Raw genomic sequence first — 20,741 nt, 5'->3', positions numbered from 1 at the left:
AGAGACATTATTGAAAGCCTCGGCAATGTCCAAGAAGACTCCTAGAGCATACTCCTTATATTCCAGGGATTTCTCTATACTTATTACCACCCTATGCAATGCGGTGTCTACCGACTTGCCTTTGGTATACGCATGCTGTGTTGTGGAGAGCAGCTTTTCATCCACGTTGGACTTTATGTACACATCTATCAGCCTCTCAAAGGTTTTGAGCAGAAATGATGTTAAGCTAATGGGTCTATAGTCTTTGGGATACACGTGACCGACCTTCCCCGCCTTTGGTAGGAAAGCTACACGAGCAATTCTCCAAGAGTGCGGTACATGAATCAGCCTTATGCACCCATCGAATATTATTTTAAGCCATTCCACGACCGCCATACTTGAAACTTGTAGCATGGCCGGGAATATACCGTCTGGGCCCGGCGATTTAAACTTAGAAAACGTTTTCACTGCCCATCCTATCTTGGTATCGGTCACCAAGCCCGGCACTACTAGCTCCGTGATCGAAGTGTGAGTGATGTCTGCTGGCTCTTCTAAACCGTCTCCCGATGAGAAATGTGAGTCGAGAAGCACCTCAAGGGATTCCTCACTATTAAGTGACCATTCCCCGTTCTCTTTCTTTATTAGTCCCTGGACTATGTTTCCCCTTGCTAGTGAAACCCGAATTATATGAATAAAAGGCAACACATAGTTGATATAAAGTATTTAATTCATTTAATGTAGAAAAGTGAATTAGTATTAGGAAAGTAAATGTTGATAGAATTTAATATGACGGAATGGTAAAGTGGTGTGTCTTCGTTTGTCCCGAGCGCGCAACTAACTCTAACTACGTAAATTGCTCATCAGTGTACGGAGTTTGTTTTTAAGGTTGCCATACCGTAACAACTCGGCCTATCCTGCATCTCTGATCGCCCTCGATCAGATGTTGTCATCGTCCATATTACTCGGACTATCATTGTCGTCGTCAGGAAGCGTATAATTAAATAACTTTAACTTGCCGGATGAAAATACAGTAGAGTAATGCTTCTGAGTACGTCCAGGAAGATCTTCGATAACGTAGCGATCGTTGCCAAGACTTTTAGCAACGACAAAGGGACCCTTAAATCTGGGCTCTAACTTTCGTGGTTCGCCAGTACTACTGACTTGGCTTTCGGCTAGTACAATGTCACCTTCTTTATAAATCCTCGGTTTAGTATGTGGTCGAATCGTTGTTTTGCTTTTTCTCGTTGCGTGGTGATTTTTTCGGCCGCAACCTTGCGTATTGATTCGATATCTGTGGTGTGTGATCCTTCTTCGGACTATAATGTGAGGATGGCTTTGTTACGTAGCGTATCACGCGGTTGATAATTAAACAATAATTCATGAGGCGTTCTACCCGTGGTTTCGTTAGTCATCGTGTTGAGAGACCACTGCAAAGAGAATAAATTTACGTCCCATCGTTTATCGTTGGTTGTTGATGTTCGTAGCATGGATATTAAGGTTCGGTTCACGCGTTCGGCATGTCCATTAGCCCTCGGGGTACGGACAGCGTTAAGTATATGCGTGATATCATTGTCGACACAAAATTTTTTAAATACGTTAGAAGTAAAAGCCGTGCCTCTGTCTGTGATCATTCTGCCTGGCGTTCCAAAGTAGCTAAATACGTCGTTAAGTACATCGATGACATGCTTCGTCGCGGTGCTTTTGACAGCACGAATAATCGTGAACTTAGTAAACGCGTCAACGATGACTATGGTGTGTTCGTTCCGTAGACTGCTTCGTGGAAACGGGCCTAAATGGTCCAGATGTATCGTTTTGAATGGGATCGGGTCAACATCGGAATAATGATACTCCCCCTCTCTTTTGCCACTAGGTTTTTTATTATATGCGCAGTCCACACAGGAGCTAATATAAGATTTTGTAAAATTTCTCATGCGAGGGAACCACATAGTTCGTTTTATTCTGTCGATCGTTTTGTCAACACCCAGATGGCCTGCCTTATCGTGAGATTCGAACAGTATTTTGTAGCGTACAGATTTTGGAACAACCCATAGCGACCTATCTTTTTCTAATCGATAAAGTCTCCCCTTATCAAGGTGGTAACCATCCATTTTGGTACCGTTTCGCTTATTCATCTCGTCTACAATTGCTTTTATCTTGCTATCTTGTAGTTGCAAACTGAATAACCAGTCACAATTTTCGACGTTAATTTTGTTAATTCGTAGTGATGCTGGTTCCACTTCGTGTGGAGGCTCGGCAGGAGACCTACTCAGTGCATCAACGTGGTTCATGAGTTTTCCCGCCCTATGTTCGACTACGATTTCGTAGTCCTGTATGCGGAGCCACCACCTAGCAATGCGTGGAATTAATTCTCGTCTGGTCATTACCGTTCGAATAGCGCTACAATCGGTTACAACCTTTATCGATTTACCCTGGATGTAATACTTCATCCTCTCCAACGACTCAACAACAGCCAGGCATTCTAATTCATAGCTATGATAACGTCGTTCAGCAATACGCCAGCTACTCCAACAGAACTGGCGTCGGTATGAAGTTCATGATCGGCTTCTAAACGATATGCAGCTATAACAGGCTGCGAAGTTAATGCTAGTTTCAACTTATCAAATGCTTCGTTTTGTTCCTCCCCCCAAATAAACGGTTGATTTTTGCGCAATAGTAATCGTAACGGCTCTGATAATAGGGCGTAACGACGAACGAATTTTCGGAAGTATCCACTAAGCCCCAAGAATTTTCTAAATTCCGTGAGATTTTTTGGTATTTTAAAATTATGAATAGCTAAAGTTTTTAACTTACAAGGAGTGATGCCTTCAGGTATTAATTGGTGACCCAAAAACTCGATTGTCTCCCGTAAGAAAACGCATTTATCGGTGTTAAGTGTTAACGACAACTCTCGTATGGCTGTAAAAACGCGTCTTAATTTCGGAATAATGTCGTTAAATGTCATGCCGGGAACCAAAATATCATCCATATAATGGATCATGTCGCCCGGTTCTGTTTTTTCTTTAACTTTTGCCATCAACCGCTGGAAAACCGCAGGCGTGTTTTTTAACCCGAACGGCATACGTTTAAACTCGTAGAGTCCTTCCGTCGTTACAAACGCGGTATATTTTCGGCAATCCTCAGCGATTGGTACTTGGGTAAACCGCTATTTCAATCTAATGCACAAAACATTTTATACCGTTTGGCGTCGTGCAATGTTTCTTCGATATTCGGCATTGGATTTCTTTCTTTGTATATTGGTTCACTTTTCGAAAGTCGATGCACAATCTATCTTGACCATTTTTCTTTTTAACGAGCGTTATTGGGCTTGCGTATTCCGATTCCGATTTTTGCACGATATCATTCTCAATTAATTCGCGGATCATTTTTGCTACGACGGCACGTTTTGGTTCCGATACGCGATACGGTTGTTGCGTTATAGGTTCGTTTGTAGTTAATGCGATTTTCATCTCGATTGCGTTAGTGTTACCGATTTCACCCAAGCCACACGCGAATATGTCCCGATATTCATTTATCAATGCCACGATTTTGTTCTGTGTTTCTGCATCACTTATACAGAAAACGATGTCGGTGTTACTGATTGGACGTTTTCCAATTTCTTTGTAAACTACACTTTTATTTTTATTTTCATTAGTGGCTACAAACTTTGCCACTCCACTATCGACAGTAAAGTTTAAATCATGAAATACTTTTTGCCCGATTAACAAGTCATGAGTTAACATATCGTCATCGACGATATACGCTTGTATCTTTCTAGATACGTCATCTATTTGGATGTCAATTTCTGATTTTTCGTTCGCGAATCGTTCACCACCACAAATACCACTTATTTTCAAAATACACGGTTCTCGTTTTATAGGCAAAGCAGCAGCAGCTGTTTTTCGTATTAACGTGCAATGACTACCCGTATCCACAAATGCAATGTATTCGCACTCATTTATACGCACAATTTTTTCAAAAACTTTTTCGAATGCGTTACATATAGCTTGTCTGACTTGCCTTGCTTTACCACAATTTTGCGGTTCACCTTTGGGATGAACTTTTTTGCAATCCGTACAACGTGGGCGACGAGGTGGTTTCGGACATTTAGACGATATATGCCCTACTTCACCACAGTTGTAGCACTTAATTCCATTTTGCTTATCGGTCACAGACGCACTTTTAGACGTATTGTCGATTTTAGTTTTATTAGCAAATTGTTCGCGTGTATTAACCGGATTATTTTGAAAAAAGTCATTTATACGTTCACGAAGGTCTTTAATGGACTGAAACTTCATAGCTGCAATGGCACATTGTAACTCGCGGTGTCGGAGACCGTCGCGTATATATTTTATTATCGCTTGTTCGCTTAAATTAAAACGTCTGCCTAGAGAACATACACGGAAACAATAGTCAATAACATTTTCATTGCTTTTCCGCGACGCAGTGGACATTTGATGGTGTACTTCAGCTTCATTTAGACTTAAACCGAATTCGTTAACCAGATCGTGCGAAAAGTTTCCCACTTTGCATAAACTACTATGGAGCCATCAAGCCACAATTTTGCAGCACCCTTCATTTTACTAAATACGGCTAGCATAAGCCCTTTTTCGTCCCACCGATAGGCGTTTACTGCTGCATTAACACGTTCGACAAAATGTTCAGCCGTTATAGACTGCATGTCCGTAGGATTAAACTCAGGTATGGACTCGGCAATTTCTTTCACGGAAATAAATTACGCGCCGCACCCGCAACAGCCCTTTTATTTGCTTCAACAATCGCTGAACTTTGCTGTACATTACCCGGGGTTTGCTGTAAATTACCCGTGCCGCTTGCACCGATCCCACCGACCGCAGCAGTTAGTTATTCGATAATTTTGCGCATTTCATCCAATTGGTTTTGCATATTCGCGTCTTCCGAACCCGTTGCTTCGATATATGATTGTACCAATTCAGCTTTTGTTCCTACCGTTGACAAATTCTTCACCCGCAAAATTTCTTTTATTGCTTCGAGGCACAAGTCATTTATTTTAACCATTTTGTTTACGTTTCGTATTTTTGTTATGATAATGTATTCACTCGTTAATTCGTTTGACGTTTTATAAATTGCTTTATTTGTTGAGCTCTTTTGACGTTTGCGTTTACTCGTTACGCTTTCTTGACGTTTGCGTTTATTCGTTTTATCCAAAGCTCATCACTTGATTCGTTTTCAAATTTTCGGTTATCCGCGTTTTATCCGTATATATATATATGTATATGTACATATGTATCAGCACAATCGTAATTACGCCGAATTTGTTTGCTTGCTACAAATTTACACGAGCATGCTTTACCATGCACATTTGAACAAGAACAACTGCCTTTTCAAGTGATTTACTTATACATAAGTATCGCGCATATACATTCGTATTCACATATATTATACATATATTACTTCTTTTTACCGGATCGCACATAAACAATTGCGCGTTGCATTTACCGAGACAGCGATTTTTGTCAACGTTTTATACCGACACTCACCAACACTTCAACCCGCACGTATTGTCACATATAATGCTTTATGTTGTGAATTCAGCCCGCTTCTGACTTGAAACGCGTATTATATGAATAAAAGGCAACACATAGTTGATATAAAGTATTTAATTCATTTAATGTAGAAAAGTTAATTAGTATTAGGAAAGTAAATGTTGATTGAATTTAATATGACGGAATGGTAAAGTGATGTGTCTTCGTTTGTCCCGAGCGCGCAACTAACTCTAACTACGCAAATTGCTCATCAGTGTACGGAGTTTGTTCAACCGTGCTGTTTCGCTGGAGCACTCTATGTCCGCACATAAACTTTTCCATGAGTTTCTCTTCTCCCTGGTAATTTCACGCTTGTAGATCCTCAGTAGATCCCTGCACTCGTCCCGACACGCTTCGTTTTCTGCGGTCTTTGCGAGCTTAAACATTTATTTTACCTGTCCTCTTACAAGACTCAGCTCATTTCTCCACCATGGCGGCTTTGCTTTTCTTCTGAATCTTCTTAGAGGGCAAGCTTTGTTATACGCAGTCGTAAGCGTCCTTGTTAGGAATTCATTCGACTCCTCCAGTTCCTCCACATTGGCACACTCTTTGGGTTGTCCCAGTTTTGTTTCTACATGTTTCTGGAATTTAGTCCAGTTCGTTGACCTAGGGTTTCTAAAGGTTCCTCCCTTCTCTGCCCTCTTTAGGGGGATGCTGAAGCTGATATACGCATGGTCGGAGAAGGATGGTCTATCAAGAACCATCCAATCATACCTTGATATATCACGCTCGGAGCTCAATGTAATATCCAGAAGATTGCTGGATGTTGGACCAATGTATGTAGGGACATTTCGGCTGTTGGCTATGTAACAAAATAGAGATTCGCCTCTCTCGTTCGTATCTGCTCCTCCCCACGCATTGTGGTGCGCATTTGCATCTGCGCCTATGACCAACCGCCCTTTGCGCCCTTCCTCCTGTACTAGCCTTTTGCACTCCATCGGTGGAACCTGCTTATTCTTTTGCTCAACGGCCACCGCTACGAGGTCCTCAGTGGTGTAATTAGGCAGCATATATGAATGCAGCTGTTTCCTTACCATTACTACAGCTCGCACCCGTCCTTCCGTTTGCGCGTAGTAAACGCCAAACCCGCGCGCGCTAAGTCCAGAAACCTTTCCTCCCGATGAGAGCCACGGCTCCTGGATCAGCGCCACTTCAAACGAACCCTCCTCAAGGGTTAGGAGGAGTTCGCTCGACGCCACATTACTGTGTTGGAGATTTATCTGTAGGACTCGCAGCACCATTGGGCTGTTTGTCCCCCTCCAGCACCTTCGTCGTGACGTCGCCGTCCTCCCTTTGCCCTTTTGGTTTAGAGTATTCGAGGCCCCCTTCAGCCTCTCGTGACTGTTGTGCCTGGTGTTCCTCTGTGCGAGTCACATTACCATTTGGCGGTTGGTCCTCTTCTAACACCTTCGTGGTGACGTCGGGGACCTTCACCCGTCTTTTTTCCTTTAGGCTTTTGAGGTCCTTTTCGACTTCGCCCACCTCTAGCTGTTAGGGTTTTTATCCTCGGGACTTCTTTTCCTGAGTCGAATGTAAATTTTGCCAGTGCCAAAGGACATTTTGCCAAGCTGCGTGTACAAAATATCCTCCGCCTGCTTGTTTGTTTTGGAAGATGTAGAACTGACCATCCCCGGTAGGCCGATATACAGTAAGTGCTTTTCAATCCTGTGTCGGTATGTTCGGATTCTGATTCTGCAGAAGTCGCAGTGTATCCTCCGACTTCATCACGCATGGTATCCATACCTTAACTTTTGGTACCGTGGGGATTTGCGCTTTATCCACCACCTCAAACGGCGCGTTCGTGCCTTGCCCTTAGAGGTTTGGAACCACTTCCTCCAGCCACCGCAAGCTCGCGATGTTGTCGCACGTTATCATCTTCACACCATTATACCATCCCCCCGAATCAAAGGTTGGAAGGGGCTTACTTGGTTGTTCCCGCATCATCTTAAGCATGAAGCTAATAAGCTCCCTTTCCACAGATCTCCACCTTTCAGTACTCATTTGTCCGAAAGGACTGCTACGATCAAACAGCGCCACAGTCAGTGACTGCTTTGCCACATCACACATCTTCTCGGGAAAAGCCGGAGTGTTAGTGTTATCTCCCTTTGGCACCTCCGAGAAAGCCGGAGTCTTAGCGTTAACTCCCTTTAGCATCTCCGAGAAAGCCGGAGTCTTAGCGTTATCTTCCTTTGGCTTATCTCCTACTTCCGGAGTTGGAACTTCCCTCTGGCTAGCAGCTTTCGAGGTACTTGCTACCTCGCTATTGGGGCCCATCTGTATTACATCTTTGGGCCTACTTGTCTTGTCTATGCGACTGCCCTGCCTCGCGGCTCTAGGACTGGGTCCTTTCTGCCTCTTGAAAGCAGGCTTGTCGCCCTCCGCCGAACGTTGCCTCTTAATTCTACCATTGGACGCTTCTTCCTCCTCGTACCGGTTGCAGAACCGAGGGTTTCTCGCAGCAAACCTTTTGAACTGCCTTCGACCTACTTCTACCGCCTCATGGGCCCATTCCATGCGCTCGATCTCCACTTCTGATGGATCGACCACTGCTCCCAAGCGTTGTACAATTCTTAGTGCTGCACGGTACTGCGAGAGAGCTCTTTTACTTCCTCTGCTCCGTACCCTTCTCCACTCTTCTACTCCGTTTTCATTTGTGTGCTTCTCCAACACGGAGTTCATTGAATCAGCACTACTCGCGCTCCCCGAGTCCGACGCATCGCTTAATTCGTATTTGTCATCCTTGGATTGCGACCCAGTCCTCCTCTTTACATCGTCCTTATTACAATCAGGTAATGAGTCGTTCATCTTGGTCGTACGACCACCTGCCCAACAAGGCGGACTCAGCGGTCCAGTATTATATACGGGGAAAGAACCGTCCGCCAAAGCAATGCCCCTTACTGTGGTAAGGCCATAAATACTTCCCGAGGTGGCACGGTATCGGGAAGGCTCCGTTCGAATACAGCCGAATTTATCCCCTGGCTGCAAATCGTCCAATAGGCACGGTCCGCATAACACCCTGGATTAGGGGGTTGGCAGTTCTTGGACACCGACATCCCGCCGCTCTCCTATGAGGCGAAACGGCGTAGATGTCAGTCCTAAACAGCTCCGCCTCATAGTCGGGCGCTATGGAGTTCGGCTAAGCCCTCACATAAAGACTAAAAACTTGAAAATAAAATATTAAAAAAAAATTTTTAGTTAAACGGTTTTATTCAAAAACAATACTGTAGCATTATGCGTCATGCCCACCTATGCAATATATTTGCGGCATTACGTATCATAAACTTCTATGCCAATACATTTTTGTAATAGCATAATCATATTACAATATTATGCGACAAAAATTACAGTGACCTAACACAGCGGTAAGCCAACATCAATGGAATGCCGAATATGAAACCCTTGTCAGTTCACACATTACACATTTTTCTTAGTCACTCACTCCGGTCAATACACTGCCGATCGTCAATGTTAGTTTGCCACCAAAATATTTACATACAACCAATAATGTGAATTAACCAAATATTCACATACAAACATTTTACATGAATAGCAATCTGCTGACTTTGCATACAAATCTACAAGTATGCATACCATTTATACAAATCTACATATATGCATACTATTAATACAAATCTTCATGTATGCATACCGTTTATACAAATCTACATATATGTATACTATTAATACAAATCTACATATATACACACCACTAATACAAATCTACATATCTTTAGTATTAGAATAATTATGAATGTATAAGTTAAGAAATTATGTATAAAAGGGAAAGAATTTCTTTTAATAAAAGCAATCATTATCCGACTTCCAAAGTCAGAGTTTCTTTTATTTACTATTAAACATTTCATGGCGATCCTGCCAGTTCGATCCCTAATAAGCATAAAAATTTGCTGACCAAGCAAATATTGCTAAGAAGATCTAAACTGACCAGAGATCCTGCCAAGTTTTTGTATTTAATAAAATTAATGGCCACAAACTCGGACCAAAAAGCAGGACATACTGGAAGGAATCGAAGCTGCATTATTTGACAAACAAACCGAAGCTAACCAATGGAAAAATTCGAACTGGATAAAAAACTTTTTCATCGAACCGCATAAAGAGTGGAATAGAAATGGTAATGAAGATAGATAAAAAACTTTTTCGTCAAACCGCATAAAGAGTGGAATAGAAATGGTAATGGAGATGGACAAAGAACTTTTTCACCAAATCGCATAGAGAAGTGGAATACCACATTAACATATCAGATTGGCAACAAAACCACAAGGATTTTCGTTTTGGATGAAGAAAACCACAATATAACCAGATGCAATTAAGTATATAAAATTAACATTAAGTCTTAGCATCAATTGAGCGGCCTTTACGGACGCTAAACTATTAGCAAAAACGGAAATTTTTGCTTAGGATTTTTTTTTTTCTCTCCTAAGTAGGAATTGAAAATAATTAATATGCAAATAACAAAAATTCGTTGTAAAGAAAATTTAATAAAAAAAATAGAAATAGGAAAATATATGTGTTAAATTTTGAACATTTTTTTTTAATTTGAAAAAATTAAATTTGAAATTTTTTTTAAGAAAAAATTTTAAATATCTAAATTAGAAATGAAAAAATTGTAAAGTAACATAAAAACTACAATTTTAGAAATAAGTTGTTAAAATAGCTTTTAATTAAATAAAGCAAATTTATTAAAAATTAATGAAGGTCAAGAGTAAAATGGAATGCATAGGATAAATAATAAAATCAAAATTTTATTAAAAATTAAACTTAGTTCATTTCTCAGAAAGATAATTATAGAAAATTTTCAGGATGTCTTGGTGGACAAAGATTGCGCAAGGCATCATGATAGTGATAGCCGGATATGAACTAGGGAAGGAAAATTCAGCAAGTTCAGAAAATAAAATATCTGAATATAGGATAGTTAAATATGAGCCACCAGACGAACTAGACACAAAAATTACCCCAAAAATTCCAGATTTTTGGATAGGAGCAATTATTTGCGTAGTCGGGCTATTGATCATTGCAATGGCCACAATACTAAGAAAATATTTGAAAATCAAATATATGCAATTGAAAAACGTACAACAGCGCATCTAAAATTTTTTTTCTCCTCAAACACCTAAATTCTTTTTACCCAAAACTGCAGAAGAGCAATAAACAATTCAAGTAGATCTGAAATAGCAAATCTAAAAATGTCACAATCGACAGCGAAGGCAGCCCTGCCTAAAGTGAACGTCAAATCAAAAATTTGCATAAATTCCTGTGAATGCGCCTGACAAAAATAGTCATGAAGCAATAGAAAATTCTAGGACAGTGGAAATAGGCAAAAACTAAGAACAAGAAAAATTTTAAAACCACCCCATAACAACAAAAAAGAAAAGAATGAAGAAAATTCACAAAGAGAACCTATAAAAATATAAGTGAAGCGCTATATAAATTTCCAGCAATAAGACATGTCGCGCTCCTAAAATGGTAGCGTAAGAAATACAAGCAACCTGATTGTAGATGATAAAATTGACTTAGAACAATTACTTATCAGGCTGTACACACGTTGTACAAATGCCGCCAATCCAGGACTTGAAATTTTTAAGAAAAACACAGTTGTCCTGAGGGACAAATTGGTGAAAAATAATTGAATATTTCCTCGAGTAGGCAAATTTAAAATAATAAAAATAGGTGCCCAAGTTCTCAAAGATCAAATAATTGCACTAACCAAAGAGGTTGTGCATGTGACAATCCCGGTAAAAAAATAAAAATAATTCTTCATAAAAGTCATGACGATTCTATCTTGGTGGCCGCCGCAGAAATCGCATGACGAAAAAGACCAAAAATATATTGCTGGAAAATACGAAGAAAACATGAAAAGAACACTTATAGATATGAAAAAATTTTGCATCCACTGTACCTTCCGTTTACCCGTTAATTAAAACTACTATGCTCTTCCATCAATCACAACCCCAAACATTTTTTTTTCGCACAATGAGTGACAGACTTCTTACTTTATGTGTCCAAACAATGAAAGTCGTTGTTAATACAAAAATCAATCATCTTTAGTTATTAGAAATAAATATAAAAATATTTAGGCACCTGGGTCCCCTTTATGAAAACCTCACAATTCAGGTCATAAGCACTACATAATATACAAAATATTTTTACTTTAGCCACAGGTGGAATAGGAAATATTAATAAGAAAATATTTTTAATCTAACCTTCAGTAGAATAGGAGACTTAAATAATTAAGGAAACGGCATCTCGTAAGATAAACAATAAGAATTTTTACCTTAACTTATATACATAGAAAAATTTCGATAGGAAAATAGTTTTGTATAATTTAGAAAATAATGATAGGAATAATAAAGATAAAAAAAAGAATAGTCCATAAGAATAGGCTTAAACACATTTAAAACATCTTTTGATAATTTAAAGCAAATAATCGTAAAATAAGCATTCCAATTTACTCGGTTATTTAATAAAAACTTCTAGAAACAAGAAGATTTTAGGTGGGTCGACACATTTAAAATCCGGCTGTAAAATAAGTAAAATATAGAAAATAAATAAAATAAGTAAAATTAGTAAAATAATCGTTAAATTTAAAATTTTTTAAATATAAACGAGCTCTAGGCCAAATATTTGTATATTCTTAATAAAACACAATACGTGAATTTTTGATATACAATTATATTATTTAATTTGTCGATATTTCGACTTCAGTCTGAAGTCATCATCAGGACTAGGTACGAAAAGAACAAACATATATATTAAAATCATAAAAATACACATTTGCACAAGTACAGAACTTACATTTTTGAATGCAATATGTCGACTAGTGTAACAAAAATATAAGTTTACGAACAGTGCAAAGCAAATAACAATAAAATGTAAATAACACACAGCCGTTATCATAAACAAAAAATGAACATAAGCAGAAAGTTATCTAAATGAGTAGTGAGCGCCGCTCAAGTGATATCAGCTGCAGCCTGCAGGTGAACTCTTTGGTAAACAGTGGGAGATGCTCTTATCTATTATTGTTGTTGTTGTTGATCAGATGCCTAAAGGCAGAGGCAATACCAATTGTATCAGATTTGAAGTTCATCCGTTTGTCGCTGGGTGTATTTATTATGTGCAGCATCTCTAATATGTAGCGTTTGTTGTAATTCCTCTCTTGCTGTAGAATTTCTACATTTTCTAAATTGGGAGAGTGTCCAGTTTCTATGCAATGCTGTGTTAGCGCCGTTTTGCCATCATTATGGTTGTTGCGATTTTTAATATTCGTTTTATGCCCGGAAATCCTCGTGTTTAGTTTCGATTTAGTAGTCCCCACATATACTTTGTCGCATACGTGGGACCCGTCACCATTACATAGAATTTTATATATCAAGTCCGATTTCTCATATTTATCTATTCTACTACTCTAGAGCCACACCACACTCACAAAAGAACTTTTTCTAGAAGTTGTTCGTTTCTGCATTAGAGATAATAGATATTTTAAATTAAACAATAAAATTTATGAGCAACGCTGCGGTATGCCCATGGGTTCCCCAGCATCCCCCGTCATAGCAGACATTGTAATGGAAGAATTACTGGAGAAATTTGAAGATGACTCCCCTTATAAGCCACGTTTGCTTACCAAATACGTCGATGACCTTTTCGCAATTGTGAAAACTGATACGGTGGAAGAATTGCTAAATATTCTAAATGGATACAACAGGAGTATTAAATTTACAATTGAGGTGGAGAAGGACGGAAAACTACCGTTTCTCGATACTCTTATTATAAAAAAGAATAACCAATTATGTTTTGATTGGTATAAAAAACCTACCGCGTCAGGTAGATTAATTAACTTTAATTCTAAACATGACAAATCTACAATAGTCAATACGGCCAGAAATTTTATCAACAGAGTTCTCTCGATCAGCGATGAAGTTTATCATAAAGAAAACATTAAAATAATAATAAATGTTCTAGAAAATAATGAATTTCCTACACGCATAATAAAAAACTTTATAAGAGATTATTATAAGAAACCCACTGCGAGGAAAAATGCCGAAAATAATAAAATATATAAATCGACTACATATGTGTCAGGCCTGTCTAACAGAATAAAATATTCAAATATTTATGACAAAGAGAAATATAATTTAGCCTTTACCTACAATAATACGTTGCGACAAATTTTCAGTAATACCAAGAGTAGAATAGATAAATATGAGAAATCGGACTTGATATATAAAATTCTATGTAATGGTGACGGGTCCCACGTATGCGACAAAGTATATGTGGGGACTACTAAATCGAAACTAAAAACGAGGATTTCCGGGCATAAAACGAATATTAAAAATCGCAACAACCCTAATGATGGCAAAACGGCGCTAACACAGCATTGCAGAGAAACTGGACACTCTCCCAATTTAGAAAATGTAGAAATTCTACAGCAAGAGAGGAATTACAACAAACGCTACATATTAGAGATGCTGCACATAATAAATACACCCAGCGACAAACGGATGAACTTCAAATCTGATACAATTGGTATTGCCTCTGCCTTTAGGCAGCTGATCAACAACAACAACAATAATAGATAAGAGCATCTCCCACTGTTTACCAAAGAGTTCACCTGCAGGCTGCAGCTGATATCACTTGAGCGGCGCTCACTACTCATTTAGATAACTTTCTGCTTATGTTCATTTTTTGTTTATGATAACGGCTGTGTGTTATTTACATTTTATTGTTATTTGCTTTGCACTGTTCGTAAACTTATATTTTTGGTACACTAGTCGACATATTGCATTCAAAAATGTAAGTTCTGTACTTGTGCAAATGTGTATTTTTATGATTTTAATATGTATGTTTGTTCTTTTCGTACCTAGTCCTGATGATGACTTCAGACTGAAGTCGAAATATCGACAAATTAAATAATATAATTGTATATCAAAAATTCACGTATTGTGTTTTATTAAGAATATACAAATATTTGGCCTAGAGCTCGTTTATATTTAAAAAGTTATAATTCAAAGGCCGTAAACAACAAAAATAATTTAAAATTTTATAAAAAAAAAGATTTGTACAAAACATTGTTAAGAAAAAAAATATATAAAATGTAAAAGTAATAAAAGTATCAAGTTCAGCAAATTAGAAACAAAGTACACAAATTCTTTCATTATAATATCAAGTTACAGTAAAATACCAAAATCATTTAAAATTCGAACAAAGAGTCTTATACAATTGTTCACAAAACAATTATATAATCATCTTTTTCTAAGGCGGATGGTGTAGCATTATGCGTCATGCCCACCATCATGAACTTCTATGCCAATACATTTTTGTAAAAGCATAATCATATTACAATATTATGCGACATAAATTACAGTGACCTAACACAGCGGTAAGCCAACATCAATGGAATGCCGAATATGAAACCCTTGTCAGTTCACACATTACAAATTTTGCTTAGTCACTCACTCCGGTCAATACACTGCCGATCGTCAATGTTAGTTTGCCACCAAATATTTACATACAGCCAATAATGTGAATTAACCAAATATTCACATACAAACATTCTACATGAATAGCATTCTGCTGACTTTGCATACAAATCTACATGTACGCATACCATTTATACAAATCTACATATATGCATACTAAGATAAATAAATGTAAGGCGCGATAACCTCCGAAGAGATCTAAGGCCGAGCTTCTCTTCCAATTTGCGTCGTGCTCCTCTTGATTTTCCCTACAAATTGGCCGGACGGACCTACATGATTTTATGCCGACTCCGAACGGCATCTGCAAGGCAGATGAGTTTTCACTGAGAGCTTTTCATGGCAGAAATACACCCGGAGCGCTTGCCAAACACTGCCGAGGGGCGACCCCGCTTAGAAAAATTTTCTTCTAATTGAAAACCCTTATTTCTAAAATTTTTGATGTTGCTTTGTCCGGGGTTTGAACCCAGGGCATCCGGTGTGGTTGGCGGAGCACGCTACCATCACACCACGGTGGCCGCCATGCATACTATTAATACAAATATTCATGTATGCATATCGTTTATACAAATCTACATATATGCATAATATTAATACAAATCTACATATATACACACCACTAATACAAATCTACATATATTTAGTATTAGAATAATTATAAATGTATAGGTTAAGAAATTATGTATAAAAGGGAAAGAATTTCTTTTAATAAAATCAATCATTATCCGACTTCCAAAGTCAGAGTTTCTTTTATTTACTATTAAACATTTCAATACTTATTGATAGTCATATATAAGACCAACTGAAATAAACAGCTGTTGGTTTTGGTGGTACCACCTTGGAGATTTTTTTCAACTCCACCTCAACTCGATATGCAATGTAGGATACCAACTGGAGAAATGTGTTGAATATTCATTTGAGAACTGTACATTTCTCAAAATCTCTCGAAATTAGGATAATAATTGGAAAATAATGTTACGAATATTAGCAAAACTAAGGGGTGCTGCTATCTCTAAGCCGATGCTAATCAGTGACGTGAATTCACATCAATAATTCAATCATTATGTATCTACATAAACGAAACAATAATTGCGTCTACACATATGTACCACGTACATACGTATACGAGCAGCGGAGAATCACTGCGCAAACACATGCATATATCTGAGATACTCCTGAAAGTATGCAATGAGAAAAGCTATAAAATCGTGCAATTGCAGTTACAGCTGAGAAGTTTGAGAGCTGATGGACTAGTAGATTCTGGAAGCGCCTAGAAGATGCGAACTTTGAAATCAGAGAGTATTAAAGGCAGCAAATGTAGAGGCGCTGGAATTCAGTTTGATTTGAGCTATCAAGCATTTTCGATTAAGACGCTATCTAGCGAGCCATAGCAGTATTATTTTGAATGGTAGAGTTTCATTTGAGCTATTAATCAGTTTGGTTGTTAAGCAAGCTAGTTGCAAAGTTGATGTACTGGAGACTTGAAGTACTTTATCTAGCATACAAATGTTTATATTATATACGTATTGAATTACTTGTCTAAATGTATCTCATATTTTTTCATTCAATAAATTTCATTAACTACAATAGGTTTTGGGCCCAGGCGATAACTGTCAAATTAAAAAATTAATTTAAAGTTTTTTCATTGAAATGTCGGTTACGAATATTCCTCAAATTGAACGACTTAAAGGGCGAGAAAATTGGGACAAATGGCGTTTTGCAGTAGCATCGTATTTCCAGATGGAAGACTTGTGGAAATGTATTATTGGCACTGAAACAGATGTAAGGAAGAACGTCGTGGCGAAATCGAAGCTGGTGCTGCTGGTGGATCCGATGCTGTATGTTATGATACAGAACGATGCAACTGCAAAAGACATGTGGGCTAGTCTTGAGCGGGCGTTTCAGGATTCAGGACTAACACGGAGAGTAAGTCTTTTGAAAAAGCTGATCACGACTCGTATGGAAGATTGCCAGAATATAGAAGATTATGTGAATACCATAATGTGCACAGCGAATAAACTAAGCAATGTAGGTTTAACAGTGAGCAGCGAATGGATTGGAGCGTTGATGTTAGCGGGATTGCCGGACATCTATCTACCAATGATCATGGCTATCGAAAATTCTGGAGTTGATATAAGCGGAGATTACGTGAAGACAAAATTGTTGCAGGATATGTCAGTCACCTTTAACCAGGACATTGCATTGTTGGGAAAGCCAAGTAAGTCTAATAATAAAAATTATAGAAAGGGACCGAAATGCTACGGATGTCAAGAATTTGGGCATATTAAAGCAAACTGTCCGAAGAAAAATATTGTAAAGCCGAAGAAAAAGTCAATGTTTGCGGCAATGTCAGCTAGAGAATGCATAGATGGTGAGTGGTTTTTTGATTCAGGGGCTACAGCGCATATGTGCAATGATTCATCTGCGTTCAGTACAATTACACCATGTTCGAAGTTTAGCATTGTTACGGCTAACAACTCTTCAATGGACGGGGATCATTTTGGAAACATTGATGTGAAGGTAATTGATGATAATAAAACCGAAGAAATCTGTTTGCGAGATGTTTTATATTTACCGGGCGCACATACAAATTTGTTGTCCATATCGAAAATTGTGAAATATGGTCATGAAGTCGTTTTTAATTCTACGGGATGCAAGGTAATTGATTGTAATAAAAATACAATTGCAACAGGTAGTATGGTAGATGGTATGTTTCGCTTAAATAGGGCACAAAAGTCAGTTTATATAGCGAAATCAAATAACGACGCCGGAATTTGGCATAAACGCTTGGGTCATCCATGTCATGATAACTTAATGAAGTTGGTAGATCGCGTTGGTGGAACTAAAGCGAACTTTTTAGAAAACAATCAATGTACAGTTTGTGCGAAGGGAAAAATGTCACAACTGCCATTTAAAGACCTTGGAAATAGAGCTAAGGATATGCTTGAAGTCGTAATTCTGACTTGTGTGGTCCAATGGAAGTAGCTTCGTATGGAGGGTCTATCTATCTTCTGACATTCATTGATGACTTCTCTAGAAAAGTTTTCGGGTATTTTTTGAAGTCGAAGTGTCAAGTTGCAGGAATATTTTGTCAGTTTAAACAGTTGGTTGAGAATCAGACTGGTAGGAAAATTAAAACTTTAAGGACGGATAATGGTACAGAGTTCTCCAACAAAAAGATGGAAAGTATAATGAGGTCTGCTGGAATTGTTCACCAAAGAACAGCCCCGTATACGCCCCAGCAGAATGGAATGGCAGAACGTATGAACAGGACGCTGATCGAGAAGGCACGTTGTATGCTCATACAATCAAAGCTTGGCAAAAGGTACTGGGCGGAGGCGGTAAATACAGCCGTGTATCTAGTGAATAGGTCGCCTTGTAGAGGACTAAATGGTAATATTCCAGAAGAAGTATGGCTTGGTAGAAAAATAAACTTGAAACATTTGAGAGTGTTTGGTTGTAAATCTGTAGTACATATCCCAAAAGAGAAAAGAAAGAAGCTCGATTCTAAAGGCGAAGAACTTTTATTTGTTGGCTATTGTACAGAATCCAAGGCATATCGATTTATGAAACCAAATACTGGTAAAATAACCATTAGTAGAAATGCTGTTTTTCTGGAAGACCAATTCGTTTCAGATAGTTGTTTGAAATCTAATCAAAATATGTTTCTTATTTACTATGATTGTCATCATACAGTAACAAATTCGATAGAAAATGGTTCAGAGGAAGAATTTTACTCGGATCTTGACGAGACAGGAGAGGATGAAAACGAAAAAGATGATTCACTTGACCGTGATAACGATGTCATTCTAACTACTTCCTGTAAAGAGCATCAATCTGTAGAAAATGGTGTACAGATTGTTCCCGATAGCCAGGTAGATAGGGATGCTGAAGCTGAAGAAACACTTGTTCTTAGGAGATCTTCAAGAGTTAAGAAACCTGTACAACGTTATGCAGTACTGGGGATTGAAGAACCGATAATGGAACCCCAAACTGTAAGTGAAGCTTTGCAGAGTCCACAGGCGTCGATGTGGAAGAAAGCAATGGAAGAGGAGTACAATTCTCTTATTGAAAATGGTACATGGGTTTTATGTGATCTACCGCCTGACAAAAAGGCAATAACGAACAAATGGTGCTTCAAATTAAAGAGGAACACTATGGGGAACATTGAGCGGTATAAGGCACGCCTAGTTGTAAAAGGATACTCCCAAAGAAAAGGTATTGATTACGAAGAAACGTTTGCACCGGTAGTTAGATATTCTTCAGTGCGTTTGCTTTTGGCTTTAGCGGTGAAATATAATCTGGACATTGATCAGATGGATGTTATAACAGCATTTCTTCAAAGCGATTTACAGGAGGAAATATATATGCAACAGCCAAAGGGTTTTGATATTACACAAGGGAAAGTATGTAGGCTAAAGAAGTCACTATATGGGCTGAAACAAGCAAGTCGTTGTTGGAACAAAAAGCTTTGTGAGACTTTAAAAAAATTTGGATTGTGTCAGTCGAAACGGGATCATTGTTTATATTACTATGTAGAAGGGGAAATAAGAGCATACATAGCAATATATGTGGATGATATCCTAATTTTTTCAAATAATACTTTGTATAAAGAGAAACTAAAGGCATTTTTAAAAACGAATTTCAAAATAAAAGATATGGGACAGGCTAAATATATACTAGGTATGAAAATTACAAGAAACCGGAAGAGAGGAAAACTATGGTTAGATCAGCAGCGATATTTGACGGATATCCTTAATCGGTTTAACATGGAAGATTGCAAAAGCGTAAGCACTCCTGTTGATGTAAATCAAAAATTGTCAGATGAATTTTCTCCTACGACAGATGAAGAGAGAAAGTTGATGCAAGACGTGCCTTATCAAGAAGCGATTGGAAGTTTATTGTATGCTGCGCAGATTAGCAGACCAGACATTGCATTTGCAGTGGGGACCTTATCCAAGTTCAACAGAAATCCCGGAACTGTGCACTGGAAAGCTGTTAAGCGATTATTTACATATATTAAAGGCACACTTCATTATAAATTAGAATTTTCCCAAGATATCAATGGAGAGGTAATTGGCTTTACTGATGCTGATTGGGCTGGTGACATTGATAGTCGTCGATCAACTACTGGTTACGCGTTTATGTATCAGGGTGGTTGTATATCTTGTAGTTCAAAGCGGCAAACAACTGTAGCATTATCAACAACCGAAGCTGAATATATGTCATTATCAGCAGCATGCCAAGAAATAATATGGCTAAAAGCACTATTGAATGAGCTGGAACAAAACCAAAAGAAATTGTGGACACTATATTCCGACAATAAGAGCTGTATTGACTTAGCGCATAACAACATGTATCACGCTAGGTCCAAACATATTGATATTCGACATCATTTTTTGAGAGACCTTGTTCAAGAAGAAGTTGTGAGCATTAAATTTATAAGCACTGAAGCATGGCTGCAGATATTCTTACAAAAGCAGTGACAATTACACAATTTAACTTCTGCAGAAACAAGCTAGGCGTGAAGAACTTCAATTCTAGTGGGGATGATGTACTGGAGACTTGAAGTACTTTATCTAGCATACAAATGTTTATATTATATACGTATTGAATTACTTGTCTAAATGTATCTCATATTGTTTCATTCAATAAATTTCATTAACTACAATAAAAGTATAAGTGTTATTGTGAAGTACTTTAATAAAGGCCA

At 38.1% G+C, this 20,741-nt stretch overlaps 1 protein-coding gene across 1 annotated transcript in view; it reads right to left on the bottom strand.

Moving 5' to 3' along the window:
* Positions 1–11,927: 11,927 nt before the first annotated feature.
* Vps53 (vacuolar protein sorting 53) overlaps positions 11,928–20,741 on the bottom strand; it is a 40,533-nt gene continuing 31,719 nt past the window's right edge. The window contains exon 8 of the mRNA XM_067767291.1: positions 11,928–12,074. The gene's annotated coding sequence lies outside the window, so the exon portion shown is untranslated. The remainder of the gene's footprint in view (positions 12,075–20,741) is intronic.

The sequence above is a fragment of the Eurosta solidaginis genome, chromosome 2 (genome assembly GCF_040869045.1).
Source record: "Eurosta solidaginis isolate ZX-2024a chromosome 2, ASM4086904v1, whole genome shotgun sequence".
Lineage (NCBI taxonomy): Eukaryota > Metazoa > Arthropoda > Insecta > Diptera > Tephritidae > Eurosta > Eurosta solidaginis.
Note: the sequence above shows the minus strand (reverse complement) of the source record. Positions and strands in the feature narration are given on the sequence as shown.